Raw genomic sequence first — 23370 nt, 5'->3', positions numbered from 1 at the left:
AAGTACTAAGCGTCACTTAGTGAAAGAGAAGGGAGCAAATGTACTGAAAGGCATGTCACCCACCTATCCAAGCTAACACATGACACTCCTCTTTAATACATCTAGCTTCTCTTTTTTCCATTTTGGTATCATGCCCATTGGTAACATACCAAAAAAAATCCTCTGAAGAACACATCTTTATCACAACTAACATATTCTGTTGAAATAGTCAGGCATGCATATAGTATGTCATGTGGAAACACAATTAGCATTTGCTTTGTTTAATATGAGACCTAGTCACAGCCTTTAATTAGAATTGCTGAATGCTGGAAGAGACCAGGAAAGAAACCACAAACCTTCCCCATAAAAGCTAAAACCAATTCCCCAATCATTCTTGTATTTAAGCCCAGCAACTTCAGTTTTATAGAATACTTTAGATCAACAGTGCCTCTTCTTTATTATTCTACCTATTTTTTTTGTGTTTCATTTCCAAATCATAAGCACAATTCTGGCAACATATGAAATAGCTGTATCACATTACCACAAGGGAATTAAGGGGAAAAAAGACACCACAATACAACCTTATTTGAGAGCGCTGCTAATTAAAAACAAGAGTATGATCCAATATTCACAAATAAGACTATCTCCTTCGCTACACACTTCATGACAGTGATGCTATGTTTGATACCCCACTGCAGCTTTAGCTGGAAAAGCTGTGAAACAAAATACACAGAAACCAAAACTGTAGTTCAGGCATACCTTCATGAAAGACTTATCCTACAATACAACCATGGCACTGAGATAAAAATATTCTCAAAAAAATTCTGTATTTGAAGTGCAAAGGAAAATATCTGCACATGTGCAACTTGGAAAGTAAGCACAAGCAAAAAACCACACCATTATTATCCTGTAGTCTAATACACACAAAAAGAAAAAATTAGAGAATGTAGCTATGATCAACTGCACAATTAACAGAATACCAAACCTCAGCTCGCATGAGGTAAAACACACTTGAAATAGCACAGAGTGGGAAGGAATTTAGGCCAACTCAGGTGAAAACTCGAGTTCTCCTGCTTCAATCATCAATGCTACTTCCCGCTGTGCTGAAGCTTCTGAGTCCTGGCCTTCATTTGTATTGAAAGCATAGATCTGACAAGATCAATGTCCATGTTATTACAGGAGTAAACCAGAATAATGAAGTAATTGTATCATTCCAAGTCTCTATTTCAGCAGCAAGGAAAAGTATCTAGTACTTTGATATAATAAAAGTAGTACCATCAAGAAGTAAGAAGGGAAAAAACACATCTACCTGAAGAACAGGTTTTAAACTGAAAACATTTGAGATACAAGTACATGTGTTCAGAATTTGTGGACACAAGTCAACTGTATCTAACTGAAACTAACTAAATATGGAAGAAGGAAGAAACCCAAACTAGTCCTGCTCAGACATCATGAGTAATAAAGATACCTGCTAAAGTGTTCCATCTTTATCCACTGCACTATTGTGAAAATGGATACAAGAAGAAAACTGTAAGAACTTGATGAAGCTGAATTTGGAGGGAGAAATGCAGGAACAAGTCATGCTTCCTGTGGCTTTAGACCAGGTTACAGAAGCTAGACAAAGCAAACTTGTCTGTTCAATTAAAATAATACAGAAAGGTCTAGTTTTATTGCCACCAATCTTAACAAAATTATTTTGGAAGTGCCAAAATTGATAACGAACACCCAGTGACATTTAATAGCTGTTCTTCCAGTCTACAGTGATTCTACAACCCTGGTGTAGGTTTTTCAGTCACAGGACTAAGTCCAAGTTGAATTTTCAAGGAAACAAAGTAATGTAAGCCAAACCAAGCAGGGCACTCAGCTGGAATAAGACATCCTGGATCTAGTCCCACTCCAAGGACTGCTTAAAACATTTATGGAATGAAACTCTGAAGTAAACAGAGAAAACACTGAAGCCCTGGGGACGCATCTTTTGAGTTATAATCACCATTTGTACACACACTATTTGTTATCTTCAGTCCAAGTTAATGCAAAACTACAACTATCTCATATTAATAACAAAAAATTATTTCTGCCATATGCTGAAATTTGCTTTCTTTGCTAATGCCAATCTGTAAATTCGTAGCCAATATAATCTTTGTGATACAAAAATTCTTTCTAACATTGTAAGTTTTCATCTTTGTCCAGGAATGCCTAATTTATTCTCTAAAAATAAACTGTACATCAGCCAAAAAACCTCCAAAGTTAGTGTCAACGGCTGGGAAAAAATAATCCACTTGCTGTAAAGTAAATAAACCACAACCTATACAAAGAGACTCTTGCTGCCTGAATATTCTCTTACACAAAAAAATAAAGAGTTTGAATATCACATTCTTCATAGGAAGCTTCATGTCCAAATGCTACATGAAACATTGACTTGTTGAAAGATCTAGCACAGAAAATTCTTCCTTGGGTAGCAGAGGAAGAAATAAAAAGAATACTCTAAAATATTACAGATGGAAAATATAGTGTGGAAAATAAACGTGAACATTAAATTACAAAACATAAAACATTCACTGAATATGCTCCATGCAGACTATAGTGGCAGTCTTTAGTAAGCTGATTTCTACTTACACTATAACCATTCAGTGACAAGAATTGTTTTTGTCTAAGTGAAGGTCAAAATACAAGATTCCTATGTCAACTGGCTTCTAAAATTACACTTTATAAAAAAGGATTTTACTTTCCTGAATGCATCAGAAGAGCATGTTTTGTGAACATTGCTCCTCTAACTTCAGTTCTCCCAGAGAATCTTTTAAAAACACAAACACATCCTTTATTTTTCGGGAAGCACCCCAAATTCAAACATCTCAGAAGAAAGTGAAAAAGTATCATTTTCATAGGAAAAGCTTTTTTTGTCCTTCATCTAGCATACTCTGAAAATTAAGCATTGAGATTTCTCCTCCCAATCCACAATTCAAAATTTATAAAGAGCATCATTCCACCTAGAAGGTCTAAAGGAAATGCTGCCAAACTATTACTAAAATAATACGAACAGGAAATACCTTCTACATTATTCTGTCTTTAACACATAACACGGCTGCATGAGACATTCCTTATCTTTATCCTTCAAATATCTTCCACATATGAATTACCTAACAGCAGCTTTCATATTTGGTCTTACAATATTCATAAAGGAAACAACAAAACCCCAAAAAATCCCAAACCAACACAACTATCAAACCACAGTATTTCAGATCTGTTCCATTCCAAGGGCAAACAGAATGCAAAAATGCTTACAAAGCTCAAATGTAAGCATTCAGTTAAGAATCAGCTTCCCTACTTCCCCTAGCACAGTCATCCTCAATGAAAATTCATCTTAACTAGAAGAATATAATTTATTCTATTTTCCTAATACAGAATCAGTCTAAACACACAAGTAGGATGTTCATCTCCAATGGCACAACCATGAATACCAAAGTAGGAAAAGTTGCACTCTGTTGTTCAGAAAAGTTTCATTATATTATGTTACACCGTGGTTCTGTATCTGAATGAGCTTTTCTACAAGCAGCACAGTGTAGTTAACAGCTGGAATTCCTGGCAGACTACTCCTAATTGCCTGAATGTTGGAGAGAAATGGAGTACAACATGACACTTAGCAGACTCAGAAAAATGTGCAACTCTTAAGTCCTTCATCTAGTGTTCAGTTACCAGTATGACTAAACCTGAATTGGAGGCAAAAGCCTAATAAACACTTTTTGTTGCAATTAGTCTAGCTCTATCAACAGATCAAAGAAAGTTATGCTGCCGTGCAGTCCCTATAGTGCTATATATCAACATAATATATATGAGTTGTAGGACATTTACCAGTACAGAACACAAAAATCAATTTTCCAGCATATCTATAGAGACACCGGTATATGAGGCATTCAGAAGTTTAGAAAAGGGATGTTTTTCCTTTCACAAATAGACACGCAAACAGATTCTGAAACAAGCTATATAATTTCTAAAGATGATGTGCATAGTACCCTGCATCCTAACTATATAGTTGTTTAATCAGTGGTGCAGAACTAGTGCTAACCAGATTCCTCTCCTTTTACCTCCTTATTACAGGGGACGAGACACAAAACATGAAGTGTATGGTACCTGAGACGCAAGGCGAGGTGAGGACCAATGAAGCAAGAAACATTTCTGTCTTCTCTATGTTATAAAGCCACATATTGATTTTTCCTTTAAATAGCTTTAATCAGATAGTACACTTTGCTGTTTTGACTGAACTAATTCAAATTGAAGCATTCTACTGAAACGAAGACCTTCATTAACTGTAATTTATTTTCCTCAGTGTTTACTGGAGCAACATACAAACTCAACTGTAATTCCAATCCTTTTTATATCCTGTTTCTCCATTGGTGGTTCGTTGTGGGGTTTTTTGTTTGATTTATTCGTTGTTTTCTTTTTGTTTTGGTTTCTTTGGGGTTTATTTTTAATTGATTGTATTTCACCAAGTCAAACACATTTAAACACAAAATCCACACACATCATTTTTTAAAAAGGAATACATTTCTAAAAATATCAATTCATAAAAACCATCAAGGAATGTGTTTCATGGCAAACATCTTTTTTTATCTATGCCATTGCTCTATCTAACCATCTATAGATAAAATAGAAGTCAGAGTAAATTTCTACAACCTCACACATCTGAAGATACTTTAAGGTTCCGAAAAAGTTTTCAACATAAAATAGGAGAATACAGTGAAGTCATACATTAAAATCTGCTTTGTCCATACTACAAAGCACAGTCTTACCGTTTTAATTTCTGCAGTCTCTGTGTTTATGCTTCCCGAACTGCATTTTGACATCATGATATCAGCTTGTAGATTAATCACATAATATGCAAGCTTCGGCTCTTAACAACAACAACAAAACCTATGAACTAAAAAAAAGGGTTAGAAAAGAGAACTATAATAACAGGGTTAAATGTGACACTTCAGTTGCTTTTAAACTTTTGTGTGTCAACCCTACACTAACTTGCTGACAGAAAACTGAAGTCCATCCTGAACAAAAAGTATTTCAGTTTAGAATTAGGAATAAAGAACGATTTAGAGGCTATTATTATAACACATTTCCCTAATCCTATTTATATGTTGCTATGATTAATGACTGGTTCATGTGAGAACTACAGTAATACATCTACGTAATTTTACTATGTTTTGTATAATTGTGCTACTTTTATCATGCACATGTATTTTCATTTGACATTAAGAAGCCTAAGATCAGAACTGAAAACTCCTTCAAAGTATTTCTATTTGATTCTGCAACTAATACAGTAAATTCATGAAAAAGCAGCAACCATTTCTTCCTAGGTACATTAACACAGATGCTTTTAAATAGAAGTAAAAACATTGTGCAATTATGATGATAATTTGCATAAAAATACATCTATTAAAGTAAAATTAGGAAAGACATGACAAGAGAACTTCACATTAGTCATTCTATAAAACAATTTAAAACAAAAATACTGTATCTAAGCAGATTTACAATGTTCTCAAAACTCTAAAATAAAAAAAAACAAACCCAACATGCTATATTCACTGAAAGTAAGAGTTTTCCCAGACCCAAAGAGCAAGTTTGAAGTGAAATTTTTTTAAATCAATACTGAAAACTTAAATGCAAATGGATCTCAATGAAAACTTCTACTCCAATGAGTTCCATAAAGTTAACGAGACGGACACTCTCAAGATTACTTCAGTATGTTCATTTTTACCTCAAATGCTGATGCTGAGCTTTTCCAGAGTCTCCAAGACTGTAATTTTGTTTCACCCTAGGTAACCTAAAAGGCAATATAAAAAGAGAGCATTTTAACATGTACTGCCATAAAAATCAATTGTGCCATGTGGTAGTCTGTTTTCTTGCATTTCAACATTTAGCTCTGTAGCAACAGCACATGGTCCTTCAAAATCTAATTATCGTATGTCCTTTTTTGGTTAAGGATACAGTCAGTGTCTGAAAGATCAGCCTTAGAGCACTTAGGAGATATTTGCATATTTTGTTTTACATGCTGAAGTAACTGCTAGCTGCATCCAACTAGATTTACATTTTTTTCCCCGTGCTCCCTCCATGTATTTCACCTAATACAGTAATCTTCATGAAAAGGTATCATTCAGCACATGAAAAAATGCACGTGTTGTGAGAAAACAAAAAAACAAAGTTCCTATTCTGCTTTACAACATGATTAGGTAGGGACTGCAGCACAAGAAATCTGATGAGTACTGCATTCATGCATAAAACAGACCTACAAAGTTTTATTGCTAGGGCTACCTTTTAAATTAATGCTTGCAACCATACACACATCCTCTTGTTACCTGCATAAAACACAGCAAATTGATGCTAAGATGCACTGATTAGAACTAAAATTTTTTAGACAATGTCCCTGTTCTGCCTAGGTTATTAATTTATTCACTGTCTCTAAAGCATGAACCTGAGTACTTATGCCACTGAACCACAAAACCGTTTAATAACAGAAAACTGTCACATCTCCAGTAAAAGATAGAAATATATGTCACATTAGCAAGAAAAGTAGGAAAAAGACAGCATTTAGTTACCTGATCATATAGCAAATATGAATAGAAAAAAAGTTCCATTCTGTCAGTAAATGTAATGCCACGTATGGCTTCACAAAGCAAATTTACTTCATTCCCTAGCTGCAGATGGCAAACAAAAAAGCATACAGATCAGCAGGTAAGATCTAGGATGAAAAGAAATTATGTAATTCTCCACCAACCCCTCCAATTTCCTTTGGCACATCAAAGACGTAAACCAGGAGATTGCAGCTTTAATCGATTGGGAGACATGAATTACAGTAGACCCTTTGAATGCCGAAGCCAACATAAAACCAGACAGGCCACATTCCTAAGATGCAGTCAAGTTCTAGTACAAAACAGAGAGCTTATATCACATTAGCATCTAAATGGTCTTGGTGCACCCACTTAGACAAAAGCCTGTTGCGGTAGACGGCCAATCCTTTCCATCTGCAGGGCAAAGGCATCTGCGGCTTGCCATGATCCCAGTCAAACAATGGACACAGCTAGGGGTTACCACCGCAAATAACATAACCAACTCCTCCAGCACTTATTAATTATAGCACTGGAGTCCAAGCTGAAGAGTTGTTTCTGTTTTAACTGTAGGTGGCTTTATTTTTGTGTGTGTGCTTTTTTTCTTTGTTTTTCTGTTGTTGGTTCTGTGGGTTTTTTTGAACAATGCTAAAATGAATTATTTTTTTCTTTTTACCGTGATTAACTTGTTAAAAGACAGCAGAAGGGGCAAAAACCACTGGCATTGACACTGCTAAAGAGTAGATCTGTAGAATATCTTCTATAGAAAAGAAACACCACCATGATTTCTTTTTTAAAAAGTGTTTCAACATTCAGATATTTTACCTGAAGGCAAAAGGTGAGAATTCCAAAGACAACCAGCCATTTGAAGTGCCTAACTAGACACACCACAAGCACATCAAATACTCAAATAATAAAACAGCAATGTTAAAAAAAAATCCTATGAAGACATCAAGAGAAGCATCCCAGAAGTGTCACACCAGTCACTTCAGCTAACCTTTGGTGCTGTACAAATATGTAATTAACTTCTAGTTACTTCAGCAAATCTCAAATAAGATCTTTAAGTATCTTGACTCTTTGCTAATACAAAACACAAATATCCAAATATATCAAATAGCATGCCAAAGAATAGATCAACAGACCTTTTACTTCCTGATTTTTTTTCCACAAATTGAAAGTAATCACATTAATATCATACTTGTTATTAAGAGATTGTCAGCAATCAGAAGACTGTAATTTACAGTTAAAGATCTACTGACGTGCTACAGGCAATAGGCTAAATCAGAAACACAGACTATCAACATTCCTGCTCTTCAACATCTTTTACCTTTGGAGACTATTCCCTCCATCCCAATAATAATGCTAATATTTCATTAGCAATTATTCAAACAGTGGTGAAGTGAATTATCTTTATGCAAATTAATTCCATCGTGAATCAAGGTCCTGCAGCCAAGAGAGGAAGTAAGGTAAAAACTACCATTATGACTGGGAGGAAACAGTCTGTCTGGGTTGGCATCCTTTCTCTCTCCACAATTATAGTTGGTCGCAGATGCTGGGGGGCTGGGAATGGGTAACTCTAAAACAGGACTCATCCTTCTGTTCCATGCTATTCCAGCAATCTTGTATTTAATTTTTTTCTTTGGTTTATTATGGTACAAACAATGTCAGTCAAAAACCACAGCACAAACTTCCTATTGCCTCGAATTAACTCAAAACCAAAATACTTTAAATACCAAAGGAACTAAGCCTTTTTGTTCAGAAGGCAAGGGTTAAAAATCAACTACACTCAGAACACATCTTCCTAAATAAAAAGATCTGAGCTATATGAACACTTCGAAACATTTAATAGGTTTAACAGCAATTAGAATTATTCTAAGTATTTTTTTCCAAGCTCCTGCTTGAAAAAGACCCATAAACCCCCCACAACTAAGTTTGCAGGTCCTAATTTATGCAGACAACTATGCAATTATATCAGTATCACAAGAAGATATAACTGACCACAACTGAATTTATTTATCATTTCATCCTTTACTTGGTACCTAGTTATTTACTTGTCATTATTTAGTTTATTTAAAGGTTATGTTCAGTCCTCTGAAGCACTTAACAGGAAGGCAGATGCTAGAGCACAGACTTCTCTCTTCCCCAGCAGGGCAAGCTGCGAGGCAAGTACAGTTCCAAAGCACCAATTATTGTTGCTTATGGTAAGTAAAAGTAGCAGCTGCCCTCTGAATATAATCCCATGTGGGGATTTAAATCTCATTATTTGCATGAACATAAAACCTTTCTCTCCGTGAGGCAAAGAAGTCAAGCTTCCCAAAATACGGATATTTAATGGTTTCCTATTATCTCTGTGCCAAAACATCCGATATTACTAAGAATTACACATTACAAAAGGCTTTATCTAAAGTCAGTAACCATATTGATGCAAGACCTGCAGATACTTTCGTTAAGTTACTCTCTAGAATTTCAACCAAGCCTAAAATAAGAGGTTAAATCTCCTATAGTTCAACATGATATTAATTTATGTATGATTCAAAAATCAGTGACAGGCAAAGTTTTAAAAAAAATATTTATTTTTAGCAGTGTAAACAAATTTGTTCTAATACAACCTCAAAGACAGAAGCATGCTCTGGTTAGCACATTAACTCAAATTACATCTGGGGCTTTGAAGTTTTTTATCTGCTGTCCTAAAATAAAAAGGGTTCTCATCAGTTACACTACATGTTTACGTTACTTCACTGCAAACAACTTGGAGGCACACAACTGGAATTTTCTTTTATGTGAGGATGAGATTAAGTCAGTATCACATTCATAAAAATATGTGGTGCAGAGATTACTTTTGCTCCCAAATTCCAAAGACACTGATAGTTGCTTAAGATACCACAGAATCCAATCTCTGGAGAATGGGGGGAGGAAAAAACTCCAAACTAGAAAACACTACTTCATTGATTCATTCATTCAATTGAAAAAAAAAAAAAAAGAATCATTGGCAAGACATTTCCACAGAATCACCAATAATTTGTCAAAATACATAAAACTTTCTAAAGATTCAGGTGAAAAAAAAGCTCTGCAGAACGCAGAGGGCTCTCACACAAGACAAACATCAGAATTTCCCATGTTATGACTGCAAGAAAAGAATACGTGTGTCTGATTGTAAAAGGATCTGAATTAATTCCAAACCAGAAATGGTCAATAAAAAAGAGATTCTTACTATCTACATATTTGGCTACCGACTATGTAGAGCAGCCAGAAAAAGCTTTTGTGTTGAGTCATTTCTTGTTTTAAGAGCTGAGAATCAACCAGGCCAATGTTAAATATCTGTATGTGATTATAATCTCAAATCAACATGTGCGATACCTTTTGCAGCATTAATAGACCAATGATAAAAAAACTGCACATCATGAAACATTTTATATATTTTCTAGGTATTTTGGATTTTCTAGTCATAAGAACTAAAATAAACTTTAGTATGAATAACAATTAATGATGTCTGAAACACACTAAAAAATTGCCATCTCAAAGGCAGCAGCTTTTTATCTGACTGAAGAGTTAGGGCTTAGCACAGAAGCAGTTGCTTAAATGATACATACATGAACATCACGTTAAAGAGATACAACACTTTATAGATACTGTTGTTTCCCTCCATGTAAATATATGCATTTAAATTTGCTCCAGTTAAACTAACACAAGATTTCAGCAGGTCACATCAATTAGCAATGTCTATTTCCACAAAATCACCAGATGTTAGGGATCGGAAGAGACCCTAGAAGATCATCTAGTCCAACCCTCCTGCCAGAACAGGATCACCTGTTTTGATGCATAAATCTTCACTTTTCAGTATTACTCAATAAAGCACACATATGCATACTGCCTGAGATTCCAGACTGTTGAGAAGCCACAAATATTACAGTTTGACAGTATAAGTTTCATATCAGAGGTTATTTGTAGTACCGTTGATCTTCAAGAATGACTCCTATGATACTGAAACCGATTCAGATATATTAAAAAATTACTTGGCAAACAAGTGGTGTTGGGAAAGCTAAGTCCTCATCTGAGGTGAAGTATCAAAAAGCCAACCCCAGTATGTGATATGCTTGTTTTCTATATTCTCAGTCCTGAAGTGCAGGTGAGAAAAACTGAAAAGATTTGCAAAGTTTTGAAGACTTCTCTAGCACTGTATACCTTAAAAGTTTTCATTGAATAAAAAATGCCTGCATTTTTAACAAATGTGTAAAATAAGAATGTTAGGTTTAAAAGTAATCATGGAATCATCATGACTTTGAAAAATAAAAGTATTTTCAAGATTCACAACATACAATTGAAACAGCTTCCTATTGCCAATACGCACAATCGTAGGTGCCTAAACACTGATTGAGAAGCTTTAAATTTTAAAGCTTTTATTTTCTCCTTTAGAAGGAGAGAACTATAAAAGATAGGACAAGGGCAAACAGTTAAATACCCTAACATGGTTAAGGAATTGTGAAGTAACCCATTCATAAGGGTTCCTCAGCTCCAATACTGGTGCAACTGTGCACCAGCAACTCTTTCAATGCACAGAAGCAAATCAGAAAACCGACTCACTGATTCACCTATTGCTCAATCTTAGTAGCAGAACAAATGCAAGATGAGAAAGAATAACTGGAGATGTATCCTTCAGAAATTTCTCTGAATATGTATTAATATTTATCTCTGCCTAATACTAAGTTTACATTATTTAAGAACCTTTCAGTCTTGTGCAGCATTCATCTGATTTTTCACAGTAGCTCTGCACATTACATATGCTGTAATGAATACTCATAATATTGGATAAAACCAAAAGTATCCAAGTTGTTCCTTCTTGTTGAATGAATTTTTAAAAAAGCTTCAAAACTTTAAGCCACTTTGCTACAGTCATTTTAAAACAACAAGGGGGAGGAGGGCAAGATAATTTTTCACTCTGTTTCTCAGAGTGGAGTGAAAGCTTTTCCTACATAAAAGCAAAACCATTCCCAGCTATGCAAATAAAATGAGGCTTCCAGACATTAAAGCAGTTGTGGTTTACTGAATACATCATTCAATGATTGAGGCAGGTCAGAACATACGATAATAGATTATTGCTGAACAATTTCACTCCTATATTACCTAAAACCACCTAGGGCTGAGAAATAACGTTTTAAAGGAGTTAAATTTCTATAAATTGTATAGTTGATCTTTTTACACAAGTTTGGGATCTGGAAGCAATAGCTAAATTAATATAGTACTGCACCTGCCAATTAATTCCTCTGCCAAGCACAGCTCAGAATTCCCTTGGTTCACAGAAACAGTCAGGGTTAGAAGGGACCCTAAGGATCATCTAGTTCCAACCCACCCTGCCATGGGCAGGGACACTCTACCATTGAGCAGGCTGGACAGAGCCCATACAGTCTGGCCTTAAACACCTCCAGCCATGGGGCCTCAATCACCTCCCTGGGCAACATATTCCAGGGTCTCACCACTCTCATGCTCAACAACTTCCGCCTCACATCCAGCCTGAACCTACCCATCTCCAGCTTTGCTCCATTGCCCCTGGTCCTGTCACTCCCTGAGAGCCTGAAAAGTCCTTCCTCAGCTTTTTTGTAGGCCCCCTTCAGATACTGAAAGGCCACAAGAAGGTCACCTTGGAGCCTACTCTTCTCGAGACTGAACAGCCCCAACTCCCTCAGTCTGTCCTCTGCTCCAGTTGTGAACTGCATTTTCAGTGCAGAACACAAATACACTATGTTCAGTGGAGTGTCTTTTCTAAAAATATCATTGTACACCTTGCTTTACCTGCAATTGCCAGCTCCACAACACTGATTATCAAATAATGGTAATATCAAAAATATAGAAAATACAAATCAAAAGAAAAATTCTGCCTTGTTCTTACATCAGCTGTAGTTTGTGCAACTGTCAAATGACCTGTCATTATGCCTAGTATCTGATTACCAGAAGCATAATACTAGGTATTTTACAGGTTGACTGCAGCAACAGTAGGCAGCCAACATCAAGTAATCATCAGCAAAAACTCTTGAGGAGTTACACTGTTTCAGTAGTTCTGAGTTTTCTGAAAACAATGCAGTCAAATTCTGTGAGTTCTACTGGACAGCTACATCGGCAGGCAGAGGACTACATTCCATTTCTGCACATGTCCTAAGTTTCTAGTCTGGATACATTATGATCTGAAAAGTGACAGCCTACTAGGTGTATTCACCACAGAAATCCTAGTGATTGACAAGACTAGGAGATGACAGGAAAATCAGTTAAGTAATAGAACACATCTCCACCATTTTCAATTTGGGAAAAAAAAGTACAGATTCATGTACGACATTTTGCTCTTATCATTCTTCTGATCTGGGCAGCTCTACAAATACTTCAATACTTTCACTCAGCGATGATGATTAATGGATTAGGAGTATTTGCTCCTCGTTTATCCTCACAGTACCCTGCAGATACTCAATTCCAGCAGGTGGTCAGACTGACTGCAGTTCTCTAGAGGTTAGTGAAATCCAGACTCTCTGAAGACATCCACGAAGCAGCAGTACAGGAAATGGATCAGACAAAACCTGTCAGCATTTAAATGTCCAAGAACTCAATCTAGTTCTGAGGGAATGAAAGAAAAGAAGCAAGTTTCTAAAAGCACACCAGTAAAAAAAAAATGAATGCAACCCAAGTAGGAAAAGTAGCAAGATTCAAAAACTTCCATCTCAATGAAAGTCTTAAAATATCAACACATTTAAAAGTAGGGGAATAATGAAGCATTTTAAGGTAAACTATTCCACTGTTAGCATCCCAGTATTAAGTTGGATTAAAACAATGGTATTAAGTCGTCTTAATTTAATTTTGATTTATATTGGGAAACCTCATGTGTAAGGTTTCTTACATAACTTTCTATCAGTCGCTAACTTGTTCTGGTTTTAGAGCTGTCTTAGAAACAAGTCTTTCCATATTGATTATTATTCACCTTGACTTGCAACTGTGAAATATAGGCATCTGATCAATTAGCAGGGTAGTGACACAGCCACTATTAACATTAATTACACCATTTAGCTAATTAACTGGTATATTCCATTACACAGAACATTTTCCCTTCCTGCCTATCATGCATATTACTATATATTTGAAAAGAATTTACAGTTCAATGCCAACATATCTTAAAAGTTAAAAAAAAAACTTTAAATTATGCAAAATAAATAGAACTAGCTTTCAATTTTATTGACAAATAATTTGCTTTTATCAGCTAATGAGCTGACTTATTTGAGTAGGCATAAACTGATGCACTAAGATGCATAAAGAGGCAGATAATTGATTTGTGTGACTTTCAGAATGGTTTAAGCAGATTACACGCCTACATACTTTCAATGAGATTGCAAAGTTATCCCACTTCTTCCTCACCTCTGTTTTCTCAACTCTGAACAGCAGTGAATCTCTCACTTCACTTTACTTAACAGATTAATTACATCTCCTTTCTTGCACAACAAAAAAGTACTATTTCTAAAAATGCATAGCTAGCTTTCACTATTTGAAAGCCTGAACAGGCAGATACTAGAGGTAGAATACAATTCCAACACTCGAAAACTTTCTTTTCTCCAGAACTGCATGCATTCACAAGTGGCCATTTTCATCATTTATAATTTAAGCTACTTCAGGACCTTTTAAACATACACTATAACTGTTAAGAAAATCCCACAACAAAACACAAAACAGACAACCACAACCAGCCAAACAAACCAGCCAAAAAAAACCCCAACAAACTCAGGTTATATAAGTCCAGTCCTTCTAGACTTGCAATCTATAAAATGGTTTTGAAGTGAAATTTTAAAGGTATTAATTTTTAAAAGTTTAACTCTGCTGTACATACAAGACCTCAGAGAAATCGAGACTTACCAATTAAGGAAATTAAGTTTGAAAAATAAAAGTGTTTGTTAAACCCTTATTGGCAAGCTGTCTCTAAGAAGAGTGACTTAATTATTCCACTTTCAGTCGGGTTACATACATGGAGCATGCATATAACTTAATAAGCAATAATTTCACCAGACTGATATTACAGTTTAGTTCTCTCAAATAAGTTTATAAAACTCTATGTCTAGCTGCACAGTCACTTTTTTCTAAAATAACTGTAGCAGATATATGACATCCCTGATGCAGACAAGCTGCAGTAATGTCACTTCATATTTTATTGTTTTCCTCTCATTTTCACAGAATATCAGGGGTTGGAAGGGATCTCGAAAGATTGTCCAGTCCAGTCCTCCTGCCAGAGCAGGATCACCTATACCAGATCACACAGGAAAGCATGCAGAGAGGGATACTCCACAACCCCCAAGCAGCCTGATCCAGTCATCCTCACAGTGAAAAAATTTTTCCTTCCTGTGCCTCAGCTTCTACTCACTGCCCTGTGTCCTGCCATGGGTCATCACCCACAAGAACCTGACTCCATTCTCCTGGCACTCACCCTTTATGTATTCATAAACATTAATGAGGTAACCCGTTAGTCTCCTCCAAACTAAAGAGATCCAGCTTCCTGAGTCTCTTCTCATAAGAGAGATGCTCCACTCCCTTTATCATTTTTGTGGCTCTGCACTGGTCTTTCTCAAGCAGTTCCCTGTCCTTCTTGAACTCAGGGGTCCAGGCCTGGACACAATATTCGAGATGCGGCCTCCCCAGGGCAGAGTAGAGGGGGACAAGAACCTCTCTCCACCTCCTAACACACCCCGAACGGCACTTACTCAGCAGCAAGACAAAAATGCTGTACAGAAAAGTGCCAGGTTCACAGCTTAAACTGTATTTAATACAGCACTACCATGCATACAAGAGCACCACTCATTAATCTTATTCACTCTTCAAGCTACATGCTACCTGTAACACTCTCAAGCTGGCACAACTGCTTCCGGGTCATTTGTGAACACACCTAGAGACAGAAATCAAAGACTAAATAATTCATCAAAGCAATAAAGTTTCCTTATGCCACTTTACAGTACAACCTCAGAGATGCTTGCACCAATAAAGCTTACTTAAGAGTATCACTACTTGTTTAAAGATTTTATGCATCTTAACTGTACTATCACCATCCAAAACCATGTTTTAACAAGAACTGCTGTCAGTTTTCACCATAAAATTGAGTTTAGCATATTGGAAAAAAAACAACACAACAAAACAAACTATGGTCTGGAAAATGTATATGGCCTAACTCTGCTCTCAGTTCTACCCTGAAGGCAGGTTTATGGGGTGGGGAGACACACCCTTCTGCTTTCAAGAACTTCTAAAGCGAAGTATGCTGGAGAACCTGAACACACAATTACCTAAAAAATCTTTCAGAAAAATGGAAAACTAGGTAGAGGAAAACTTCCATTTTCAGGTTTGGGGTTTTTTTTGCATCTGATTACATTACTGTCTTGGAATAGATAATCATCACATTTAAGACAAACTGGAAAAGATATCCTAATATTTCAATCAGTTTTTTGTACAGCCTTCCAGTAAATGGATTTACAACTACAAGCTAATAATAAACAAAAGCAGGTTTTAAACTAGGCATAACTCTGAATACAAATTTCCCAAGCTAATAGCTAGAGTCTAAATATTCCACATTGAAAAAACGCATTTTCTAATAGCTGTCAAAAACTGTTAAAACCTCAGACCATTACTCACTAAAGAGATGCAGGCAAATCTAACTGCTTTTTTACTCCATGTTTGTAACACACCATAAGCTTTTTCACCCCCACTTTGATTCATACTCATACAACACCTGATTTGCATATACAAACCCTCAAGATTACTGTAATAATACACCTGTTTATAACACTAAGTTAACAAGTCAATGATTGGGGAAAATACGAAACATTTTAATTAACAGGCAAGAAGACAATCAATACTCACAATCAAATGGAAAGCAGTATTTTGGGATTATATTTGATTCAACCCCGTGGCAACTCACAGTTAAACACATTTGCACAGCTCCTTTTCTTCTCTTAACAGCTTTGACACTTGTCTGACTCTTGGTGAAAATTAATTTGGCATAAGTAGTGATTTTTTTTTTCTTGACCTGGGCAAGTTTTCTGCTCATTCAGCAAGATGAATTAGGTTGTTGACAGAGATCAGATGAGTATTAAGAGACAGCATGAGGAGACAGTTGTCATCCATTTTGATAGTCACTAGACTGCCTGCACTACAGAAAACAAGCAAATTGGTTTCAAACGGGTTTTGGCTGTCACTCAAACTCGGACATCAGTTTCTCCTCTGTATTGCCAACTGTTGCTGAGCTGTGCTACACTAATGTTAATAGACCTAAAAATCCAGAAACAAAAAGTTCTTGTTGTATAGTTCAAAACTATTCAAATGCAGCAAAAGAAAGCACCGAGTGACAGCAGAGCACAGCTAACAGGATGAACCAAGAAAAGCTTCTAACAACTGTTAACAGAATCACAGAATGGCTTGGGCTGGAAGGGACTTTAAAGATCATCTAGTTCCATTCTCCCTCTCATTAGCAGGGACTCCTTCCACTAAATCAGTCTGTTCAAGGGCTCATCCAGCCTATGAACATCTGTAGAGAATGAACATCTCCAACATCCCTAGGCAACCTGTTCCAGTGTCTCACCACCCTTAAAGAATTCCTAACATACAGTCTTAATCTACCCTCCTCAAGCCTAAGGGTTCTCACTCTCATCCTATAACAATAAGCCCTTGTAAAAAGTCCCTTCCTGGCTTTCCCTTCAGGTACTGGAAAGGCCACTATAAGGTTTCCCAGGAGCCTTTTTTCTCCAGGCTGAACAGCCCCAGCTACGGGCAATAATTGGCAGCCTGAATATATATTAGTAGTATTACTGGCATGCAACTTAAAAACCTTGCCAGAAATCAGTGCCTGCTTCATCACTCCAGTCACTATACGCCCTGAAATCACTAATTCCTTGTAAATGCTCATCCACTAACTGGTCAATTAACAAACAGATTTGTCATTAAAAACTCACTTTCTGTTCAGTTTAGACAACACAGTCTTGAGAAGACCATTTTCCAGACAATTTAGTATTAATCAAGGCAGATTTCACTTCTTTAACTCCTTCAAGAGCACTAACTATGCAAAGATTACCACAGGGAAAATTACTCATCTTTTGGAAATTCATTTCGTGTCTTTCAAAGACCCAGGGTGCACATCGATGTTTTTGGCACTATTCCAGTCCTTTTTCAACTACCTACTTCAATGTACCTTCATAAATTTACACCTCCTCCTCCAGAGCTTTGTCATCTGTCACAGCTCAAACTTTCCTCTCAAATCCCTCAATAGATGATACAGACACTTCTTCAGAGGAAGATTTCAGTAGATTGTCATCTTTCTGATTACAGAATTAAAAATATAAATAAAATCAACCGACCTTCTGAGCACATAAATTTATGGACTTGACTATACATTTCTATTTCTTTACAGTCTTTGAAAGTATGCATCAGACAGCTTCCGCTTTTCCCAGTTTGCCGTTTCTTTCGCATCAAACTAAGTCTGGAGGCTGATGCTGACAAGAGTTCAATATTCTTTGGAAATAAAGAAAAACTTCCATTCCTCTCTACCCCACCCCCCCCCCTTTTTTTTTTTTTTTTTTTTTTGGCAAGTCATAAAAAATAAGGTGGTGCATGGTTTGTTTTGTTGATGTTTTGGGTTTTTTTTTAAGCTAACAGAAGTTGCTGATAACAACTGTAGAAATAATAAGAACAGAGGGATAATCACATGGATCTTTGTAACATGCCTATGTCACTTTCCTCTTACAGTTTCTGTCATTCATGCCAATTCTGTTCACTGCAGTAAAAGAAAATACTTATTTCCTGGGATAAATTTTCCTCTTATTTTGCCTCGCAGAAACAAGAAAGCAAAGGTAGAAAGAAGAATAAAGACTACACACACACATCTTCCTGGAGTCTCACAGAACATTCAAAAGAAACAACGGTTCAGTTTTTCAATCCCCCCCACCCCAGCAGTAGTGTACAATTACCTACATTCAATATTAATTTGGTTTCTAAAGTCTTGGAGATTATTCAAACAGCACTCTGTTAGACAGCAACAGTAACAAAAACTATCTTCAGTATCTGGGGAGGGCATGTCTTATTCCTCCCTCTCAAAATTCAGACTTCATATAAATTCTTAGTAACTGTACAAAGCAAATTGACAATATAAGCATTTAACTTTGGTGGAAAGCTGGCAGAAGGTTGTAGGTCTCTGAAAAAAACGCGAGGCCAAAGCTTTTAATTGCACTGTGTGTTCATTTTATGCCCTCTTTCAAAAACAAAAGCCATCTAGCCATTGAAAATGAAGGTAGTAAGGCAGGTAAGTATGCCTGATTCACAATAGAAAGCTTATGTCAGGTATTAGAAGTCTTGCTATCAGTAAGTAGGTAGCTTTACAATGCCAAACCAGTTTTCAAAACAAAGTAATTATTAGAAAAACCCTGAGATCTGACCAATTGTTTTACACTGTCAACAAACTGACAATTTATCAGAAATCAGATTTTCATAGGGGAGACAGCCACTGAAAGCCAGATTTTAACAATTAACTGTGAGTTTGCCCTGAGATTGGGGTTTTTTTTTTTGCATGTACAAATGGGAAAAAAACCAAACCAACCAACCAAAAAAAACCCCACACCAAACAACCACCGCAAAGATATTTATGGCCAATTTAAAACAACACAACAACAAATAAATCCCAATACCAGCTAAAATAGTCCCAACCTGACCATCTCTGTCAGATGTACTCTGTCAGAGTACTCGGTCTCTCAAGTCAGCATCTGTCTCGCTGCATCTCAGATATAAATGCAGTTACTCAGTGAACCCAAAAGGAAGACTAATAGAAGATGTAAAACATCAGCACAAACTGACTGTGCTAGCTTACATAGCACAAATACTGGACCACAGACATAAAAGATAAACAATAAAAGTAGAAAAATCAAGTTTTTATATAATGCTATCATGTATTAGCAAACATTGAGAAATAACATTTTTACTTCTGTTTCCTTTGTAAGAAGGGATCCAGAAGTAGCACATGTGCCAACCAAAACAAGGATCACAGATTCATAAGTGTGTTGTACAACAAGAACTACTAAAGTCTCTTGGATTCAGGAGTATTTACACAAAAAGTTGGAGAATATTGCTCTTCCTTCTTTTCCCACTAAAAAGCAGCATTTCAACACCTCCATCTGTGCAACAATGCAAATACTTCCTTGATACTAGTTTCAGCTCTCTGCTGATTGTAGGAATTTGAAGGTGATAAATGTTAGGGTAAAATTATTTAACTAATGCAGTCTGTACTACAAAGTAGAAATAAGGGAATTTGAGATACACTACTCAATATTCAAACTTGATACTAAATAAGCCACGGAAGAACTACTAAAGCAAAGAGCTTATCTAATAAGATACCATGGCATACATTACAGCAACCACTGTTTTGTCCTGTAGACTAAGTCTTTTAGAAAAGTAATTTTAATAACATTCTGACACCCATCACCACCTCTAAGGTTTGAATGCCCAAACATGAAATCCTGACCAAAGACTGCAGCAGCCAGGTACAAAAGGAACTTTTATTTTTCACTATTAGGTTTCTTCTTCACTGGTTTACTACAATACATGTGGCAAGTCATGAAACACTAACGGATAAAGACATTTGGATGGTGTAAAGAAAAATCATGCTTTGTCCTCTACTCCAATCACTCTGAACCGTCAGGGTAGAGTGTTCTAAAAGCATATTGCACAAACTTATAGAGAAGCTGTTATCTATAATACGTAATTATACTTCTACTTTCTTTAAAGGGAGCCACTTCCTGGAAAAGTAAATAAATACAATTTCTGTGCTATTAAAATCACTGCTGAACACCAGGTGATGGAATACATCACTGATGGTCAGTGGTTACACAGCTAGGCATTAAGTCATAGGAACCATCACAGGAACAATCTGTGAAGCCCAGTATACTCCCTAGTTTATACATCTACAACAGAGGAAAAAAAACAAACCAGGAATTCCTCACAAAGAATAGAACAACTCACCTCAAAGAATGTTTTGATGTTCTGCCTGCTGCTGATAGACTAGACTGCCCTGAAATAAAACTCCTAAGTGTAGTTTTAGCATTTACTATAAAATGTTTATTATCCCTAAAGCATACAGTCTTCCATAATCTTCCCCAACCCTTACCTTCGTTTATACCTCACCCAAGAAGAAATTAGAATGTTTGAACTCCAAGTTTACCACATACATTTAACTAAACAGCTCTCTACTCTAAGAAGGATACATGATTTTGTATCTGATTGTGCCAGTAACTTGCATTTGGTTACAGATCTATATATGTACAGTTAGTTCATACTGAAAGCCAATGCAGGTAACGCAGTGATACTCAAGACTGTGCTAAAGCAGCTTTGTACAACCCATCAACTTTTCTGAAAAACAGGGAAAGAACTTCACAAATTTTAAGAAATGGGGTAAAAAAAAAAAACGAGAGCAGTTTTATTTAAGCTGCAAATTCTGCTTTTTTCCCCCTCGCAGGCTAGAGGAGATCAAGGCATCCCTCAAAAAAAAACCCAAAAAACCAAACCCAACGCACATGACATGTAACTTCCATAAAAATATTAGTGTAGTACTGTCTAACAAAGCATCTGCCTAGCTTGTTAGCTTTCCTCTACAACTAGCCATTGGAGGGCACATATAAAGGAGTGTAATAGGAAGCAAGCAAGAATACCTTCCACTCAACAGTCACCTTGCTATTTGAGTCTGAGAAGACAGTCCTGTGTTTCACAGGCACAGTTTATTTGTGGGGGGAAAGGTTAGAGACTGTTTAAACTTCCTTGCAAAATTATAGTATTCTCAATATATTGCTGCACCAAGTCTTTTAGTTACACATGGTGTAAAGGAGTATCTAACTTGTTCTGAATCTGTAAGATACATTTTTTTCCTTCAAAAAAAAGGGAAAAAAAAAAAGCCTGCCAGCAGCTCCCTATCTCCTTTCTTCATGAGCAGGTTTCAAGTCTCTTAGGCCTCCACTGGTATGTCTTTCTCTGGTGAAAAGCCCTAGTCAATTTTTAATCTACCTTTCTCCTAGGTGAACACAACCTTCTTGAAGTAGAAGAGAGAAAGAAAAAAGAATAGCCAAACTGCATTTAAATATATAGCCCGCAGGAAGGATTTATACAATGGCATACTGCCGTCATTTTCTTCCCAATGGACTGTTAACTCTAGCATTACTCACTTTTTGACTGATGAATTCTGAGCTGCTACTATCACAGAATCATATCACCATGACGCTTCATGAACAGCAGTAGCCAATTCATAGTTCAGCATATCCAAATATATATATATTTACTGTATAGTGTATATATATAGAGAGAGCATCTTCTCAACTTTTTTGTAATCTCAAGTAATATACAGTATTCCCTAAGATGGATAACGGGACAGACCCTCTTAAATATTTAAAAGAGGAATTATCTCATAATAGAACAGTTTCAGTATATGTCTAATAGATCAACTTGTTAAAACAAGCACCATGCAACCTACTGAACACATAGTTTGCACTTCAAGGTAGCAGGCAAAATGGCTTACTAATTAAAACACACTACAAACTGAGCATCTGCAAAAATGTTCTGATTTTCCTTTTTGTCATTTCTTTAAATGTGATCATTTCTCAGCCAACATAATTTCACCACTTGAACCTACCACAGTCTTAATAACAAAAATACTCATAATCACCTTAACCACCAAATAGCCTTCAGATTTCTAGCAGTTCACTGAATCTCTGAAGAAGATTCACTGTTTTGAAACAGTAATTTCAGATGTCAGTATCATAATCCATTTTATACTCATTCGGCTTTCTTACATTACCCAACACTGCAACGAAGTCCAGTGCAAAAAGATTTGTCTTTTTAACCTTTTTTCCCTTTTCAACTTAAGATCACACGTCCGAGGTCTGCTTTAACAACACTGCCACAAGAGTTTTTTTTTTCATTTCATGCACTGCCTTCACTTGAAATTGGGAGTAGGAGGGAAAAGAAATAAAGACTAAGAGTTTCTTATACCACTTCAGAGTGGAAACTCTTTACCACCCTACCCTGCTTTCCACAAGCCCATCGCGACATGGCAGCAGGGCTCAAGAGACCCCCAAACCCTAGGAGGCTCGGCACAGCACAGCCACTCAGAACGCCCACCCTGGCAGGCCTCCGGCGCAGCTGCCCGGGGGGCGCGGAGCCAGAAGAGACAAAGCCGAGAGGGGCCAGAGCGCGGCCCCCACCGCGTGGGCCCTCCCACCATCCCACACGCGGGGGTCGGGCCATGCCGGCGTTCGGGCTCGCAAGAAGTTGCCGACGCTGAGCCCGGGGCACGGAGGTCGGCGCTGGCTGCTTCGGGACTCCTAAGGACAAGGCCGGCCGCTGGGCCGGAGGCGGGGCAGACCTAAGAGCCCCAGAGAGCAGAGAGGGAGTTACCACCGCCATCCCACCCCGGTCGGCGGTGGGGCTACAGGGCCTCAAGCTGGCGCGGGCGCCAGGATCCGACACCCGTGCTCGGCCTCCATGCAGCTTCGGAAGCGAGGCGCAGACGCACCCGGGCCGCCATCTCCTACCTGCTCGGACGGGACCCAGCCCGGTGCTTCCCCCCACTACAGGCCGCGTTTCATTGTGGTGGTGGTGGTGCTGCTGCTGCCGCCGCCGCCATTTGCCCGCCGCAGCCGCTTCACTCCCCCCAACTGTCAGGTTCCTCCATTCACCTGGGTCCGGGACAGCCTCCTTCCCCCTCCTTTCCCCCTGCGCCGCCAGCCCTACGCAAACAGAGCACCTCCCCCACCCCTCCCATCCA

General features: G+C 37.3%; 1 long non-coding RNA gene across 1 annotated transcript; it reads right to left on the bottom strand.

Annotated features, from left to right (window-relative positions):
• Positions 1–972: 972 nt before the first annotated feature.
• Positions 973–23314, bottom strand: LOC135174767 (uncharacterized). Its single transcript, XR_010302080.1, has 4 exons — positions 23138–23314; positions 5726–5791; positions 4767–4894; positions 973–1128 (listed from the first exon to the last, which is right to left on the bottom strand). It is a non-coding gene; the product is annotated as an uncharacterized LOC135174767 (long non-coding RNA).
• Between the last annotated feature and the right edge of the window lie 56 nt (positions 23315–23370).

Source organism: Pogoniulus pusillus, chromosome 1 (genome assembly GCF_015220805.1).
Source record: "Pogoniulus pusillus isolate bPogPus1 chromosome 1, bPogPus1.pri, whole genome shotgun sequence".
Taxonomy (NCBI): Eukaryota; Metazoa; Chordata; class Aves; order Piciformes; family Lybiidae; genus Pogoniulus; species Pogoniulus pusillus.
The sequence above is the reverse complement of the archived record's forward strand: the minus strand, read 5'-3'. Positions and strand labels throughout refer to the sequence as shown.